This window comes from Epinephelus lanceolatus, chromosome 16 (assembly GCF_041903045.1).
Source record: "Epinephelus lanceolatus isolate andai-2023 chromosome 16, ASM4190304v1, whole genome shotgun sequence".
NCBI lineage: Eukaryota > Metazoa > Chordata > Actinopteri > Perciformes > Serranidae > Epinephelus > Epinephelus lanceolatus.
In genome coordinates this window covers 12,635,162-12,653,931 of record NC_135749.1, presented here as the reverse complement: position 1 = coordinate 12,653,931, position 18,770 = coordinate 12,635,162, and the positions used below count along the sequence as shown (strand labels likewise).

Here is an 18,770-nt window from a genome sequence, read left to right as displayed (position 1 = left end):
GTTTAGATGCCCTGTTGTTAAGAGGAAAGGACTTTTGTGGACGGACTAAAATTCACGGGAAATGAATCCGCGGCATGAGGAATGAGCACCCATAAATCATATATGTGTGTGTGTGGGTGTGTGTGTGTGTGTGTGTGTGAGAGAGAGAGAGAGAGAGAGAGAGACTTATGTAACTGCTGGACTCCAGTGTTGTCTCTGTTGTGTTGATATGAAGAGGCCCAGACAGTGGATATCTTTGGAGGCGATCTCTGTCTATTCCTGACAACAACAGGAAAAAATACAATCCTCCATCAAATACAACCATACAAACTCCAGCCCCTCCACAAATGAAGTAACACAGGAATATGTTAGCATAAAAATTAACTTATAAAAAAAAGGTTAATGTAGGGATACAGAAACTGAGTATTAAATGTTCCACATATTGACTATGGAGAATTAAGCATGTCAGGTAATGACAACTGAAACAAATTTTGTGTCATTATAATACTTGATATTACAAATGTACATTTGACTTCGTTACACATATTACCAGTGTTGGGCAGGAGCGCGTTACCAGGGGTCCATGTCATTGGTCCGACAGCCCATTGGTTTGACATCCCATTAGTCCGACTGTCTGCAGTGCTGAACGGCATGTGGCGGGCGTATGGTGCGCCGCGACCGGCTCTGGGTCAGCTGGGAAAGGCTTGAGGCGGAGCAGGCTCACAGCTTACGTGTTTGTCACTTTCTTTTTCATTTTAACCCACACCATGATCTTTTCCTAACCCTAACCAAGTGGTTTTTGTGCCTAAACCTAACCAGACCTTAACCACAGGGCATCATGATGATTTCGGAACAACGGGACTTAGAAACAATGGGTTTAATATGGTCGGAACAATGGGCTGTCGGACCAATGGGCAGTTCCCGTTACTAGTACCATGTTACAGTAATAAGGTGGCTTTTTCCAGTAACAAGTAGTGTAAATAATTGCTATTTAAATTTCAGTAATAATATTACAGTTACCCCAAAACCAAACAACTCATTACAACATTACTTTTGTTATAACATCACGACCGACTTGAAATACAACAGTTACATCAGGGGACTCATTTTAGTAATCGTTGTGCTGCGTTGCGTACGCACATCACAAAGCAGCAAGCTAGTTGGAAACTCTTCCCATCACTTTGATTTGGTCGCAGATAGTCTGACTTAGACTCTTCCCACTGCGAAAAACACGTCCCCAAACCTCCGATCTGAAACACCTCGGCTACTACAGTCAACAACACAACAATGTGAAGCTCCAGGAAATACACCCCACCAAAGGTGAGCCCTCGTCGGCCACAGAGGTCGGCTGTAGCCCTGCACTGGCGATACAAGCAGAACTGGATTTTAACCGTGGACAGCTGCAGACACAGAGAAGTGATGACACTTGTGGCTGGATATGTGGTGGGTCTTTCAGGCAGACTGTTGGGAAAACACCAGTCACAGGTAACAGAAAACCCCACAGGTAAATAGAAGCTATCTAGCCTTACTTTTATGGGGTGTAATGGATTACTGTTGGCAGGGAGTAATGACTAAAGTAATATCATTACTTTTGAAAAGAGTAAGAGTTCCTGCTGTATAATTACACTTACATTGAGTAGTCAAAGCAAGTCCTGAGATGCCCTTCTTCCCTCAGCTCACTAATAGTAAAATAACATTAGTAACAGTTACATGTGGGGTGTCTTCACTCTCCTGCATCTTTTTGCGGGTGCATTGGCGCTTGCCTGTGTATGTGCTAATTTGTGAGCATGGATTAGCCCGTGCTGAGACACTAGTTAAAAGAGCCCTCCGGTTGATGAATTCTCTTTAGAGGAAAAAGCTGATTTAATTGGGTTGCTCCCCAATCCCTTTCACCGATAACGACGCCTTGATAAAAGATAATTCCCCTCTTTTCTTTTAGCTTCATCTCCTCACATTTCTTCCCTCTGCTTTATCTGCAACATCTCTTAATTTCTGTTTTTTTCCCCTTCACCTCCACTTCGTACCTTCTTCTGTGCATATACAGTATATTCTCTCCAGTTTTCCAGCTTTCTCTCTCCCTCCATGCCCCTCTAATTTATTTTCTCTCTGTGCTGTGTGTGAAATGCTAAATTAGAAGTCGGGTAAAAAGAGGGCCTTGGAGCAAGAGACATCAATAGCTTCCTTTTAATTCTGAGAACTCCCTCGCTCTTTCTTCCCCCCCCCCCCCCCTCCTCCCTTCCTCTTTTCTCTCTCTCTATCTATCCCCCTTCCTCTCTTTCTCTCTCCTTCCCCCTGCTAATAAAGCCAAATTGGCATGAAAGCTAGTGACCTCTCCCCTCGCCGTCTCTCTTTTCTCTGCTTAAAGAACCATGTCGGGGGGATGAAATGACAATGACAAAAAGGCTGATGTCATTTTCCATCCGAAAATATATCACCCGCACATCAGGCTGCCTTTTATTTTTACCTTTTTTATCCCTCCTTTTGTGCAGCCTTACGTCTAATCTGTTTGCTTCAGGTGCCATTCTTGCGTGCCTGCCCTCTCTCACAAAAGACCTCAGTACTTTCTTTCTTCCTTTTTGGTCTGTCTTTTCTTTCTTTTCTTTCTGGCATTCTCAAGGGAAAAGTGGGTTTGAACTTTTTTTTTTTTTAATGCCTGACTCACTTGGTATGTATTTAATAAGTCTGCCTGCCAGCCATACCTGCCTGCCTCTCTGACTGTCCCCCTTTTGAAGGAGTTGCTGCACAGCGACCCTGGGGTTGGAAAGACTCTTGCAGAGTTTAGATTTAACAATGGCACTCCTTTCTTCATCTCTGTGCCTTCCTTGACCTTGAAGGGCATTTTTATCTTCTTTTATTTTACGCCAACAGCCTGTTTTGTTAAAGAAAAAACAAAAATCCAAGAAGCTTCTTCAGTCCCTTAACTTGGACGGGGCTGTTTTTGAATACCCAAAGGCCAGGTCGAGAGTTGAGCACACCTGTCATGTGCTTGTCCTCTCTTTTCACAACTTTGGCTATGAATTATAAATACAGTGTTTCACTCCCTTTATCCTTCCCTGGGCTTAGCGGGAGCTGAGCAGTATATGCATAGATACACACACACGGACTCTGGGTCCCTCTTGGGTTATTCATATATTGTACATCGCAGCTTTTCATCCATTTGCATTCCCTTTGTTCTCTCCCTCTTCTTTAGCCCTCCTCTCTTGCCATACTCTCTCTGCTTCACACCTTCCTTTAGCAACACACCAGAGAGTGCTATCAGGGTAAAAAGTTTTGGACTGGCCACACTTTCTTTCATACACTATGTATGATCTGCTGTCACCTCTATTCTTATTTTCCCTTTTTCTCTAGGTGATTAATTCAGCCATCTCCCCCCTGATCCCCCCTTCTGGTGTTTGCATGTTTGTGTATGTGTGCCAGTGTGTTTGCATTCAGCCTCTGTGTCTGTGCGAGTGCGTCCTGTCCCTCTGGGAGTATTTACACATTAAGTTTGAGCCTGTGATTATTTTGACTTGGTAGCTTGTGTTGTACTCAGAAGAGCCAAGGCACTAATATAATTGGCAATTAAATTAAGGAAGCAAGCTTTCCACACACCCCCCGGTGAGTTTGCACAGTGTCTCCTGAAGTGCTCTGCACACATGCACTCAATACTCCGACGAGCAGACTCCCCGAAGTAATAAGGATCCAAAATTGTTATAAGATAAGCTAAATGTGGAATGAGCAGATTTTTCTCTGTCACGTCAGCCCTTTACCGACAGAAAACACGTTTGTCACAATCAGCTCTTGTTCATGAGCCAAAGCTTGTATTTTGGGATAAGTGAGTTTGATTCAAATTTTTTTGACTGACAAACATAATCTCGGTCGTTAAGTTTGTTGTGATGCATGAAGCAATGCCCTCAGTAATATTTCCAGTGATGGAAGAAGTACCTAGGCAAACAACGAATTGAAAAATACTCAGTTCATCTTTAAAAATCTAATTTCAAGGAATACTACATCCACAAGGTGACTATTTGTATATCCTCCTGAGACCCTACGTCCTCATTTGAGGACATCATATTTTGGGTTTCCTTGACCTTACACTTCATTCTACTTTACTTAGACCAGTTGTCCTCATTCGTGGACAATTTTTTGTGCCATCTAGTGGTAGTAAGAGCACAATACGCTGATCTATGTAAAAAGAAGATGGCAGTCATCTCTGCCAAGTCAGTCTGCTGCCAATCCCCTAAAACCTGATCACGTTTTATGGTTGAAACCTGTTTATTTATGATTAATAATGTTTATAGTTTGTATATGACAACAAATTTGACCAATTTCAGCAACAATAACAAGATAAGATGTTGTAATTAGGAAGTACTGGTTTGAGGACATTGGGACTTTATTATCATCTCGTTTGAGACTATTAGGACTTTATTGTCATCTCGTTTGAGGACACCGGGACCTAACTATTATTGACAATATTTCGTTTTTGTACGTCCCACTGAACCCAAATAGCGAGGAGACAAAAAAATGCATACCAAAAAAAGTTCAGGTCTCAGGAGGATATCAAATAGTTGTGCTATGTTGAATTTGTTTTACTCGCATGCCGCCGTGGTAAATGATGAACATACTGATTTATTGACTGATCGGGGGCCATTTTTAACAACAGCAAAACTATATCAAAACATCCACTTAGAAACACTCACACAACTTGTCTCATTTATCCAGCCTTTTGCTCAGTACTTCCCAAACACGGGCTTTTCTCGCTGAAACGGCACTATTTAAAACATTACCGAAAGTGAGATGTTGTCATAAAGATTAGCTGTTGTTAAATGTGGTCCCCAGATAATCAATAAATCAATGTTAGCTTGTTTTTTCGTCACAAATCCAAGGTAACTGAGTGTGACTAATTGATACACAAATGGTCATTTTTTGGGTGAAGTATTCCTTTAAGTAAAAGTACATAAGTACTGCTACTAAAATGCACTCAAATTATCACTTATTCTGGAGAGATATTGCCGCTTTCATGTGATACATTATTATATTTGACATTTTAAGATTCCTTAGTAGTATTTTATTGTTGCAGCTGGCCAGAGTGGAGCTAGGTTTAACTATTTTATTTACAGTTAGGTGGGTTAGTCCGATGGTTCCCAACCAAGGTTCCAAGATAAATCACAAGATGATTAAAGATCCAGTGTGGAGGATTTAGTGGCATCCAGCAGATGCTGCAAAACTGAAACTTCTTTTGTGTGCCAAGTGTGGAGGAGGACGGCAGTGGTTATATAGAGCCATGGTTTGATTTGTCTTTTCTGGGCTACTGTAGAACAACATAGCAAACTCAGTGTGTAAGCACCTGCTGTGTGTATAGATATAAACAGGTCATTCTAAGGTAATGAAAATACAATTTGAATTTTCTTGTGATTGTATTATAAACCCATGAATATATAGTTCTGAATATTACATACCATTTCTGCCAGTAGAGCCCCCTAAATCCTAAACACTGGACCTTTAAGTAAATAAGAAAGTAAAAAAGTTAGTAAAGACGTAAGTGAGAAAGTAAGTGTACCTTTATTTTTGCCACAAGGAGATATTCATTTTTTTTTCACTCTGTTGTTATTTTTTACACACGAATTGGGTATTAAAAAAGAGAAAATAGCTATCGAATAAAAAATGTATGTATTTCTTAAAAAATTTTTCAAGTCTTCTGTGTTTTTTTTTTTTTTGTGTGTGTAACACTGGGCACTTTGACCCCTTTTGTCCTCAAATTGTTAAATAAAAAAACATCTGGGATTTTAGAGGGGAGATCACTCTAAGACATCTTAACATCATGGCAAAGGGACCCATGAAGATGCTGTTTTTTTGTAAAGGATCTCAAGTCAAAAAGGTTTGGAACTGCTGGTTAAATCTCTTTTAAAATTTAGCATGCTCATCTTGTTTTTATGTAAAATCTTAATATTAAAAATAAATATTTCCCTCTTAAATGTAATGAGGTAGAGGAATAAAATTTCGTAAAAATAAGTACAAGTGTGTTTTGAGTAAATGCACTTTCCACCGGTGAGTGTTTCTAATTAAGGAAATAGCATAAGTTCACATACACAAGTAATGCGCATCCACTTGGAGCTGCTGAACCTGAGGCCCAGCAGTGAAGCAGGGAATCTGCATTAGTATGTGAAACACCCCTCTCCTCAACTTTCTAAATTACACTCTGCTCTGCCCATTACTGGAAGCCCAATGGGAGCGAGGTTTGTTTAGCTCTGCTCCAATGGGAGTGGATGTTGTTTGAAGGCCTGCCATTTCAATCAGGCTTGTTGTTCAGCTGTTGTTGTCTTTTGGGGGACCTGGCCAGGCTCGTTGCCAGGGGGGACACATGTGGTTCATCACGCCTGTAATTGGATTTGATTTTTGCGTTCTCCACTTTTTCCCAGTGTTCTATTAGGGGGAAGACTGGTGCTATGGTGCAAAGGATAGATGGAAAGAGGGAAGGACTGACGTGGAGCCCAAAGTGAAGTTGCATGCCGATTAGTGATTTGGGAAAAGTGGGCAAAGTTAATTAGTATATATGGGTATTTGTCAGTTTACAATTAGTCAGAGTCTTACTCCAGGGGATGGAAGCTGTTGTATACAGGCCTTAAGTGATTGTATTCGGGACCAGTGTCTTCACCTTGTGTGCATGTGAGCGTATCAGTTCAACAGCGAGACTAAGGCAGAGGAGGGGAGGGAGTGATATACGCGAGAAGCTGCATCGATTATGACACGGCCTTCCTCTCAGGGGGAACCATGGTCAGGCCATTTGTTTGACAGGAAAAGAGTGGGGGAAGTCTATTAGCGTGGTGCCCTCGTGGACTGATGACAGGCAGCTGTAGCGGCAGGGCCCGAGCCCACTGGGACCGACTCCCTCCGTCCCCCCCACCCCCTGCTGATGGTTAAGGCAGAGAGAAAGGGGGGAAAAATGGTGGGAGATGGGGATAACGACACTCCCAAACCCCATGGGTAGTTTGAAGGTCAAGATATTTGTACAGCCTCACATTTTATCTGAAAGAGGAGAGCAGACAGCTCGTGACCGAGAGAAAGGAAGGGCAAGGGAGTCACAATATTGTCTTTCACCTTCTCCTTTAGTATGTTACTGACAGGGAAATAAAAATGGACCGGGATGCTTTGCAGAAAATCTTCATACTCAGCCGTGATGTGACAACTTAAAGACCCCATATTATGATCATTTTTGCGTTCATATTTGCTGTTTGTGTTTCAAGTTTGAAATGGTCTTCGCACTGACAGCAACAATTCCGCCCCCTGACTTAGACTGGCCGATCATAATGCAGCATCAGGCCGGCTCAGACCAGGGTACAACAACACAGCTGTGCTCCACTGACTCAGATTTCCTTCATTTTCAGGCTGGTTTTGTGGATTTGGAGCTAAATGTTGCGCCTGGGGCACGTCGTATATTAATGATGCTCGTTACCTGGAGCAGTTGGAACAAGATATACGTTTCTTCCCTGTTCCAAAACCAAACTCAAAACCTGAAAAGTGTAGGGTTAGCTAGCTAGCTACTGAAGATATAGCCTACTGAATGTATACACATGCTGCTTTTGCTTTGTAATGATTATAACAGTGAGACAAAGACCGACCCTGCTGTACAGGAACCAGTGAAGTGAAGCAGAGAAACTTTGCTGATATTCAACCAGCTCTGTGTCATCACATTGTGCACAGATGAACCATTGTTTGAAGTCCGGGTGCTGGCAGCGGCACGGTGGTGAAGCCAAACAACGTTCATCTGCACACACTGTGATGCCACACAGCTGGTTCAATATCAGCAAAGTTTCCCTTTATATTCATTGTCTTGTGTGTCGATCAGCAGTGATGTGGTGGTTCACTTTTACACTGTGATCTGTAGCCTATAGTTCAGCTTTAGCTTCTAACTATCTTTGTCTTTTTAACCTGTTGTTGCTGCAGAGTCAGTTTGACATCCTGGATATATCCTTCAAACACACACTGTAGACCCCTCTGTCTGCTTCTCTCTGGAATCACTCTTTCATTTCTCCAAAAATATGGTAATATTTCTTCAGTTAGTTACAGTGTGGGCTCCATGCTTACTTCGACAGCTTGATGTATCATCAAGGGGCGGGGCTTAGCAAAAGCTCAATTACTTCTGGATAGACAACTGACAATTGTTTTGAAATGCAGAGATCTGTAAAATGGGCAAACTTGTTGATTTCTGTTGTCGTTTTCATCCATAACTGTAAAGATATACAGTTAGACACGGTGGTAAGACCTATCTGACGTTTCTGCTGTGCTTATTTTATGTACTGTGTTACTTGCTCGCATCTTTGATAAACCACGTGGCTTAAACAAACTAATTTTGTTTGATTTTGTGTTTGTGACACAAGGATGTTCTACCTGACATCACAACTTCACTGCAAGTGGTTTTCTGTTGTTTAGCCCTGTTTGCTATGCTTGCCTGCTTATGTTAGTTCGTCCTTTGACCACACTCAGCAACCCACTTTGATATTTCCAGAAACAAAAAAGTGATATTCTATAAACCATCCAAAAATTTCTGTCAGGTGCAAACTTTACGCGTCATTGCGGTTTTTCAATTTAGCTGAATTCTTCCTGGCTAAAATGTATATGAGCCCAGTCGCGGCTCATCTAAACAGCCTTGCTGAATGAAACTTGATGTCTGGCTGATTCGACTTGTCTGGAAAGCAATGGAGTGCAAAGGAAAGTGTTCTCGGCCGAACATGAAGAGAATCTACATTTGGATTTGCAAGCATGTATTCATCCCTCAACAGGAGGGCTATATGCGAGGAGATGGAGTTAAATCAGCATCAGCGAGTTATGTTAAAATGAATGTAGTAGAGTTTTTGGTAAAATATTTAAACTCGACCAAATAATTGCTGTAAATGAGCTGTAATAAAATATTAACATAGCAAATGACTTAAGTATTCAAGATTCAATAATAACACCCCAAGAATCGATCTGCTAGGAGCCATTAAAAGTCAGGAAAATACATATTGCAGCAGGAGGTCACAGAGGGGAGTAAAAAGGTAAAGTCATGCACAAGAATGAATAAGTACAAATGCAAATCTATCAGCCAAAATGTCTTACTTACTGTGCACAAGAGAAATCCCTCAGGACTGAGCTATGTGACACAGGAAGTTTGGAACGTCATACGTTAAAGGTTCATTAACTGGGTGAGGTTGAATTGCATTGCATCAACTGACAATAAAGAGAAACAAACAATTATTTATGGGTCAATTGTGCAGATCGGCCCTCGCAGCTTTTCGAGCAGCCACAATCAGTCAAGCTGCTTGGCTCACAACAATTGCTAAGTGGCTTCCTTCCTGACTGTGCAGCTTTAGCCCGGAGCTAAGGCAACATTCGCTCACTGCCTTCACTGTCATATATCAAATTTGGGCACTGATTCCAACTTATTTAAATTTCTCCAAAAGATTGTCCACGCCCACGCATATAGCCCTGAGCTAAGCTCGAGTTAGCAGTGCAGCTCCTCTTTTTTTTTTTTTTTCTTGCACAAAATGTAATGCAGCCTTGCTATTTTCCCCTGCTGTCATTCTGACATCCCACTGCCCTCCTCGCTGCTACCCACACAACTTGAGTGGCAGTGGCTCGCCCACAGCATTACACTGTAATCTAAAGTCTGGCACTGAATGACCATCAGAACAAGATGCTTATGTAAGCTAGGAATCCATCAGGGCTGGCATACAACTCACCATTCAGCTGTGGACTTTTTATGGTGATTTGTGAGAGTTGTAGGGTTTGCTGTGTATTTCAAATGGATTTTTTTTTATTTTGCATCTTTTTTTGTTGTTGGTGTAAACAGCTAAACAAGCCTCAGGCTGCAGATACTCTGCTGTATACGTATAAGCAGTGGGTCACTGTGCAGTTATGTTCATCAGCACACATGCTTTAATGCATATCAGATACAGGAACAACATATAGAGAAGAATAATAAGTTCAACAACGGTCATGTCCTTGGCTCTCCTGTCTCCGCCGCTGCTGCTCCGTGTGGGCTGCAGGCGCAAGGCCAAATAGACGAATCCATCCCAAGCTCTTGACTCTCCAAACAACTGTCAGTGACAGGAGCAAGATTGATTTTTGTCCCCAGGGTGCAATTTGAGATTCAAGCATAAACATGGTCATTTTCAGTGCAATTCTGAAAGGTTATGTTGTCTGAAAAGGAATGAAATAATGAATAAAAATGAGTGCCTGTCTGGAAGCCACACTGACTAAATTGCCACCAAGTCAAGTAAAGGGCTGTTAAAAGAAATGGAGTGATGATTGTACAATTTAAGTGACAGAGGAAAAGCATGGTGCATTTACAGGGTATTGGAGTGAAAGGAATTTGGTAGTCTTAGATGATACGCCAGGACTGATGCAGAAAATGTTTGAGTTTACAGCATGTGCAAAAATGTAATCCCTGCAAAGACGCACTTTCCCACATTCCACAAGATGTTTCAAAATACAATTTAATATCATAGTTTGCTGGAAAAATGCATCAGCTTTTGTCATTGGATTTCTATTCACGTAGGTCGTTCTGGTGATAGAATATCAGCTTGCAGATCAACAGGGCTGACATGAAAGAGTAATGAAAGTAATTTTTTTCTCAATGCTATCCATTTTACAGATCAAAAATGGAGATGTGCATGTCTTCAAGAGGGTATTTTTTTAAAAGAAATGAGAGAGAACGCCACCTTGACACACTCTCATCCACAGAAAACCATGCAGAACTTGTTACCTGATGAGAATCTTCCTATTTCCTCAGATTTTCAACACTTGGAGGAATTCAAAGGTGTTGAATAAAAAAAAATAGAGAAAAAAGAATGTTTGAAAATGTGTGTGTATTTCTGTGCGAGTGTGTCCGTGTGTCTAGACTTGGCCCCCAACTCGTCTGTAGCCGGCCTGTCACAGACTGCTCTGCTCAGCACTACTGTAATATCCGCTCATTCTCTTCCGATCCTTACGCACAGGCACACACACTTCTCTACACACACACACACACACACGTTCATTCTCTCCATTCTGTTCTTCTGGCCAATGCTGACTCAGGATATTCGGCGACCAAAAGAACAGACAAAGAGCTGACAACACCGGGTCACTTGGCTCGCGGCGAAAGGTTTGCATCGCTTGACAAAATTTACAGCTCGCCTGCCGTAGCGCTTAGGAACGCCTCGTGGTGTGTGCGACAAGAAAAGACACCTTCCTGAACTGCCGTCGTCATGTCGTTCACACGCAGCATTTCATCCATCTTAGCTGTGTTGCTGAAATAAGGCGAGATGGGAGGAAATGGGAGAAAGAGCCATTTGCATTACGTGGCCGAGCCCACCAGTCAGCGCCTCCTTATCTCATCAGTGATTGGCTGCTGGATTAGCCACCCGCTTTGACCAGCATGTGGTATTGACGGGCTGCCTGTCACAGTCATGAGAGCCCTCCAAGCCACTGAATGGAGCTCAATAGACTAAAGGCAGGGGGTGTATTGATACCAAACTGGCAACCTTTAAACCTCAGACGGGTCTTGTGGCCACAGGGCGTCATTCTCAGGGCTGTTACAAGGCACTTTGAGTGTGTCTGGGCTACAGTGTTGGGCTGTGAAACATCGCTCATCACTCATTTCAAAATTAATACTCTTTAAGTTATTACTTCCCGGGAGAAGTGCATTCATCACGCTGCTCTTCATATTACCTCTCTGTTACACCCTCAAAATTGGCAATTGTGTCCTGTGTGACCTTCAGAAATGAGGATAATTCAATTGCTTCACCTGCGTGTCAATGATCAGGGAATCCAAACAGCTTTAATGTCCAATTGACTCATCTTCCAGCTGATTTATGTGTTGATGTGCTCTCTAGCGAACTATACCATACTCCAAGTGGATGCAGGTGGTCTCGCTGTGTCAGCACGGGTGATTGCATGGATCACAGTTGGCTGTTGATGGATAGGTGGTCCATGTGAAAGCGGTTGATATTTAGCCTCAAAAACACTCATCTAAAATTGGTTGTGACATCCGCTTCAGAAGAAAAAAATTAATTATGTTCAGGGCCTTAATTAAATGAATCTGTAGCAGCTATTACTCATCGCAATTTGCTAGGTTATTATTATGAATTGCAATCCATGATTTCTGTCGTACTCTGAGGAAATACAGCATTAAATAAAAATCTCAAATTGTAAAAAGTGGAAGAGAAGAACAGAGGTGAATATGACTCAGTGGGGCAGGTGCTTAGTAATTGCTGATTTTCCAAAAGAAAAATTAATTTGTTCAGAGATGCAGGGTCAGGTTGAAACAAGCAAAGTACAGATAAAACATGAAGTAAAACAATCCATATATGGAATGCTTCTAATGAAGGTTTACGTCGTCCCATAATGCTGTGTCCAGTGTGCTCTCTACAGGTCTACACAGGAACAAACTTGTCTACAGGAGTTCTGAAAACTTGATAATGCATGTGCGCATCCAGTAAAGACTTAAAAATGTAGCGTTCCGTTTTCAGTTTTTACTTGTTTTTTAATACCTCGTACATCTGTCTGTAAGTTTGTGTGTCCCATTCTCGTAAACCTACAGCCCAGTTCAGATGAAATATTCGCAACAAGACGAGTTGAAACATGCAGCTATTTGCGATGCGTCATCTGCAACGTTATAAAAAACCTGTTGGTTCATACCAATGCAACTAGATGAGATGGTGTATCATCTCTGTGCAACAGCTCTCTGAACTTCTGTTCTGATTTCCAGCTTTCCAGGTTGATTTTGTGGCTGAATATAATTTGTAGCTTTCACTGTGACATCATAATGTTCTGCTAAAACACTTTTCTGGCCGCTATTCAATGTCATAACTCAGGAACAGAAGGGGAGCTATTTGGGATCAGTAGGACCCGATAAGTATGAAAAACGAAACATTGGCAAGAATAAAGTCCCAATGTCCTCAAACGAGACAATAATAAAGTTCTAATGTCCTCAATGAGACGATAATAAAGTCCCAGTGTCCTTAAATGAGACGATAATAAAGTCCCAACGTCCTCAAACGAGAAGATAATGAAGTCCCAATGTCCTCAAACATTGGCAAGAATAAAGTCCCAATGTCCTCAAACGAGACAATAATAAAGTCCCAATGTCCTCAAACAAGACAGTAATAAAGTCCCAAGGTTCTCAAACGAGACAATAATAAAGTCCAAATGTCCTCAAACGAGTCAATAATAAAGTCCAAATGTCCTCAAACGAGACGATAATAAAGTCCCAGTGTCCTCAAACGAGACGATAATAAAGTCCCAGTGTCCTTAAACGAGACGATAATAAAGTCCCAGTGTCCTTAAATGAAACGATAATAAAGTCCCAACGTCCTCAAACGAGACAATAATAAAGTCCCAGTGTCCTCAAATGAAACGATAATAAAGTCCCAGTGTCCTCAAACACTGGCAAGAATAAAGTCCCTATGTCCTCAAAGAGACAATAATAAAGTCCCAATGTCCTCAAACAAGAAGATAATAAAGTCCCAATGTCCTCAAATGAGACGATAATGAAGTCCCAGTGTCCTCAAATGAGACAATAATAAAGTCCCAATGTCCTCAAACGAGACAATAATAAAGTCCCAATGTCCTCAAACAAGAAGATAATAAAGTCCCAACATCCTCAAACGAGATGATAATGAAGTCCCAGTGTCCTCTAACAAGACAATAATAAAGTCCCAATGTCCTCAAACGAGGTGATAATGAAGTCCCAGTGTCCTCTAACAAGACAATAATAAAGTTCCAGTGTCCTCTAACAAGACAATAATAAAGTCCCAGTGTCCTTAAATGAGACGATAATAAATTCCCAAATGTCCTCAAATGGGACAACAGTAAAATAAACAAGTTTCAACCATGAAATGTGATCAGGTTTCTGATCTTGTCCACTCTTGTGTCGGCTGCAGACTGCCTTGGCAGAGATGGCTGCCATCTTGTTTTTACATGGATCAGTGTATTGTGCTCTTACTACCACTAGATGGCACAAAAAAGTGTCCACGAACAAGGACAACAGGTCAAAGTTTAGTAGAATGAAGTGTAAGGTCAAGAAAATCTGAATTGTGATGTCATCATATGAGGACACAGGGTCTGTGGAGGATATATCTTTTGTGCTGCTGGACTGAAGATGTGTGAGAAGCATCCATGTTTTATAATTTGTAGCTTCTTTACAGTAACATCTGTATTTGAAGCAGTGTCAGCTTGCATGGCGCAATATGAGTCTGGCAGACATGGATGTAAACTGTAGGTGCAACTTGACGACTTTGTGGAGGCGTACAACGTCAAGGTGTTACTTCTTGTTTTCTTTGGATTATTGTTGGATTATTATCATGAGTGTTTTTCCAACTACCAAAACCAGTAAATGTGGTTTGTGGTGATTAGATGACAAGTGATTAGATAGGTAAAAAGATGTCGAGGTGTAAAGGTGGTGTATAGTAAATTTTCTTTATTACCTTCATGCCTATATGTCAACCTATAGTAGTCAGTTAGATATCCTGGACATATGTCTTGGCAAATGCTGTACAAAAAGGTCATAGATACATGACCACATAGGTCATATGTTCCTGCTTTCTGAGTACAACCCACCGGAGCAATTTGTAGATTAGCACACTTGATGGTGGACAACAGGATAGCTCTTATATGATAGTTAATGGTTGCAGTTTTAAACATTGTGGTTTACATTTTGAAAATATTCGTAGTTGCGCCAAAACCACATGATTACGTTTGGATTAAAGATCATGGTTTAGCTTAAATTAAGTATGTTTGTTAGTAAGGTAATGTAGCTCATGTGATATACTACGGCATACCAGGTTATGTTGTTAAAGTAACTTTAAATTGACTTCTGGTTGTACACGGGTCACGAACGCCAGTCTCCTGGGTCAAAGTCCTGTGTTTGTTTTACCTGCCCTTCCTCCCACCCTTGGCAGACTTTGCTGCTCTTTATACTACGCAGCCACACTTCCTCTTTTGCTTCCTTAATAATTACTACGGCCACTAGAGCTCACCCATTTCAGTTGTATTTGGAGGATAGTCACTGTCAGCAAAATGGCCAAAATGTTTCCCCCTTGTTAACCTGCCATTCCTCTCCGTCCCCTCGATGTCTCTAAAAGGCGGACCATTGTGTGGGTCTGAACATCCACACCTGTACCTATAACGTATAAATTATTGAGATGTATTAAACTTTGACAGAGTGTTTCTGTTTTAACCAGCGCAGCATTTCTACCCTGCATTACCACCAAGTCTGCAGTGCCATGACAAATATAAAACGCCTCTCAGTGTGTATTTGTGTTTGTGTGTGTCTTGGCATGCAAATATTTGTATCTATTTGTATTTTGTTCAGCTTATGTAACGTACATTTATTCACATTCATAGGTAAAACAGATTCAGGAGTGTGTTTGTGGGCTTTGTGCGGTACATTAATACAGCATGTGCATGTTCCCTCTCGTGTGTGTGTGTGTGTGTTTGGGTGTGTGTGTGAATGTGTGTTTGCGTGTGCTCGTGCTATCAGCACCTTGAGATCGGCGCTGTGTGTTTATTCGCTCTGCCTGGCTCCTGAATCACGCTGGGTCGTTGGGCCTCTCTGGCACGCTGCTGCCAGTCTGCAGCTGGAGATAAAATTCTGGCCTAAAGGAGAGAAGGCAGGCCGCATCCACCCTCTCTCTACTTAATCCGCCCTCTCTGCCTCTCATCCCCTCCCTTGTTCCCTCTCTCCATCTCACTATCTCTCCCGTTGCTTACCACCTCTCAGACCTGTGTCCTTCAATACACCACACTCTCTCTCATGGTATCTCCCCCCTTTGCTTATTTATTTATATTTTTTTTTACCTTGCTCCTTCTGCTCCTTCCCTCAGCACCGTCTTCCTACATTTTAATTTTACTTCTCTTTCCATGTGCCCTGCCAAACCAATTCCACATCAGCATCTTGTTCTCCCTCTATTCCTACCTCATCTGTCTCCATCTCACTTTGCCTTTGTTTTAATTACCTCAGATGGTGGACCACATTTCCCCAAACATGGCTGCCTTTGATTTGATTTGCCTTTGATTAACTCATATCACAGCGGTGCCTGGACAGCGTGACGTGTGTGGTTGTGCTGCTGCCGTGGTCCTGCCAGATGCCTCCTGCTGCTGCTGCTGCCATCATTAGTCATTAGTCATACTTCTACTGTTATTATACACATATGACTATTGTCACACATGTATACTGCCAGATATTAATACATACTTTCAACATATTGTACCACAGTAGCCAGAACTATAACTATAATATTATTACTTTCAATAATGTTGTTGTAAGCTACTGTCATTACCGTCTGTCCTGCATCTCTCTCTCTCTCTCTCTCTCTCTCTCTCTCTCTCTCTAATTGTGTCATACGGATTACTGTTTTACTGTTAATTTATTATGCTGATCTGTTCTGTACGACATCTATTGCACGCCTGTCCGTCCTGGAAGAGGGATCCCTCCTCAGTTGCTCTTCCTGAGGTTTCTACCGTTTTTTTCCCCGTAAAGGGTTTTTTTTGGGGAGTTTTTCCTTATCCGCTGCGAGGGTCATAAGGACAGAGGGATGTCGTATGCTGTAAAGCCCCGTGAGGCAAATTGTGATTTGTGATATTGGGCTTTATAAATAAAATTGATTGATTGATTGATTTGGTACAGATTTGGTAGATGGTGAGCCATGTAGCAGCTTCTCTCTCTCAGTGTTTGTCTTCATTACTGATTCTGCTTGTACGCAGTTGTAACTGATAATAACTAATAGATAAAAAATAAAATGAAAAAAAAAAGGATTTTTATTTCTAACAGACTAAGCCCTTCTTCTGCCCTCTGCATAGTTCTTTGATTTACCACTAAGTGGTACAGATCTGGTTGTGCTTTTAATGTTGCTATGCTCGTAATGGAACTGATGTAGCTGCGTGGTATGTTTGCTTTTAATGAAAAACAATATGTTATATATTCAAATAGAATGTTTTCAATTAGGACGTCTCAGCCAAAGCATATGTTGCATTGCACATTAAAGGACAACTTCTGTATTTTTTAACCTAGACAGTATTTTCCTGTGTTTTTTTGTGTGTGTGTTTGTGAGTGTGTAAGTGACTAATGGGAAAAACAATTTCTGAAATTGGTCCTGTATTGAGAAGAGGCTTGCACCTGGCAGCTGCAATGTAACCACTCAGGGCAATTATGCATCATCAATGTACGTCCGCTAGAAGTGCTTGTTGTTGCCACTGACAGGCTCAGATTATTATCATAAGTGTCTGACATTATAGAAAGGATCCCTGTAGAAATAAACCTTTTTGTTGTAGAGTGAGATTCTTTTTGTCTAACCACAAGCAGCCCTGAAATCGCTATTGTGAGGGAAATTCTCTTCTCTGCAGAAGTGATGGACTCCGTGTGAGGAATCGAGTCTCTTTAATGCATGCAGCATGGAGAGAAGACTGAAATGCTGTCTGCCAACCCTTAGAACATACAGACTTTTGTACCATACTGAAGCTCCGACCCCAGTTTGCACCCACCAGCTGCACTTGTAAAGGAGATTTCCCCCCATAAAACACATTAACCAAGACAGGAATCTTTCCTCCCACCAAACGAAAGGTCGTGATTGCCCCCAAGACAGGTGTAATCATATGAAGCTCTGGTTACGCACAGGTGCAAGTGTAAATACCTACAGTTGGTGTGTTAACCTCCATCTCCCTACATCTTCTCTTCGATGAAAGACAATATGACCCAGTTTTATAGGGATGACAATGACCTTCAGTCCACAAGAAGATAAAATAAAAGATTGCTGGATTTTTTCCCACATTATCGCCAAAATCACCAGACTCCAGCCTGTATAGAGTCAATAGTTTTCGCATCAAATTTATGGTTTATTTTAACCAAAACAGAGATGGTGATTGTTGTGTTTGTTTGTTTTTATTTACTTTGAATGAAGTATGTGTTACAATAAATGAATTGGTCAGGATGATAAATTTGAATGGAGTTTAGTGGGTTTGGGATGGCAATTTTGGGGCTGTTTCTGGTTAAACAAAAAGGATCATCACCAAAAATATTAATTTGTGCCTCTCAGTGACAAAAACAAGCACTTTAAGATGGTGTAAATTGCAAATATGTCCTGAGTTGTTACATTTCAGGCCTGTTTTGCTGCTGCAGCAATCTCTCTTAAAACTGGACCAGTTTAAAAAAAAATGATGTTCCCATTAGAGGGTGACACGGGAGTGGATTTTCAGTCCTGTCCCATCCCACTCCCACAAAAATAATCCCATTCCATCCCAATCCCACAAGAATGACTCCTGTCCCATCCCACTCCAGAGTGAATTGTACACGTCTTACAAGCAGCGTACGAAGATTTTAGTGATGTGACGTTCGCGAATGAGCCGAGTCTTTGAACCGGCTCTTTGAAGTGAACGAGCCAGTTCCTAATTTCTTTGTTTATTGCTTTAATTTACTCTGTATCCATTCATTTCACGTTATTTGATGCGGAACAAGTTGAGAGAGACTAGTCTGTGAGGGAGAAAGACAGTGCAGCCGCTCACTTGTTCACTTCAAAGAGCCGGTTAAAGTCTCAGCTCATTCGCGAACGTCACATCACTACTTGTTGTTTATAAAGGCTGTTGCTATGGCTACACGAAACTTTATATCTGCAGAGTCTATTCTGGGTCCACATTACAATATCCGTGATGTGATAAATCACCAATGCGATTCGTCGTTGAACCCACTAACACCCCCTTACCACACACACACACACACACACACACACACACACACAACAACAAAAAAAATTAACGAACGAACCGCATCTTTGAACCGGCTCTCACAAGTGAACGAGAAA

General features: G+C 41.5%; 1 protein-coding gene across 25 annotated transcripts in view; it reads left to right on the top strand.

The window, feature by feature from the left end:
• Positions 1–18,770, top strand: part of adgrb2 (adhesion G protein-coupled receptor B2) — a 285,233-nt gene that overhangs the window by 49,933 nt on the left and 216,530 nt on the right. The gene's annotated exons all lie outside the window — the stretch shown is intronic.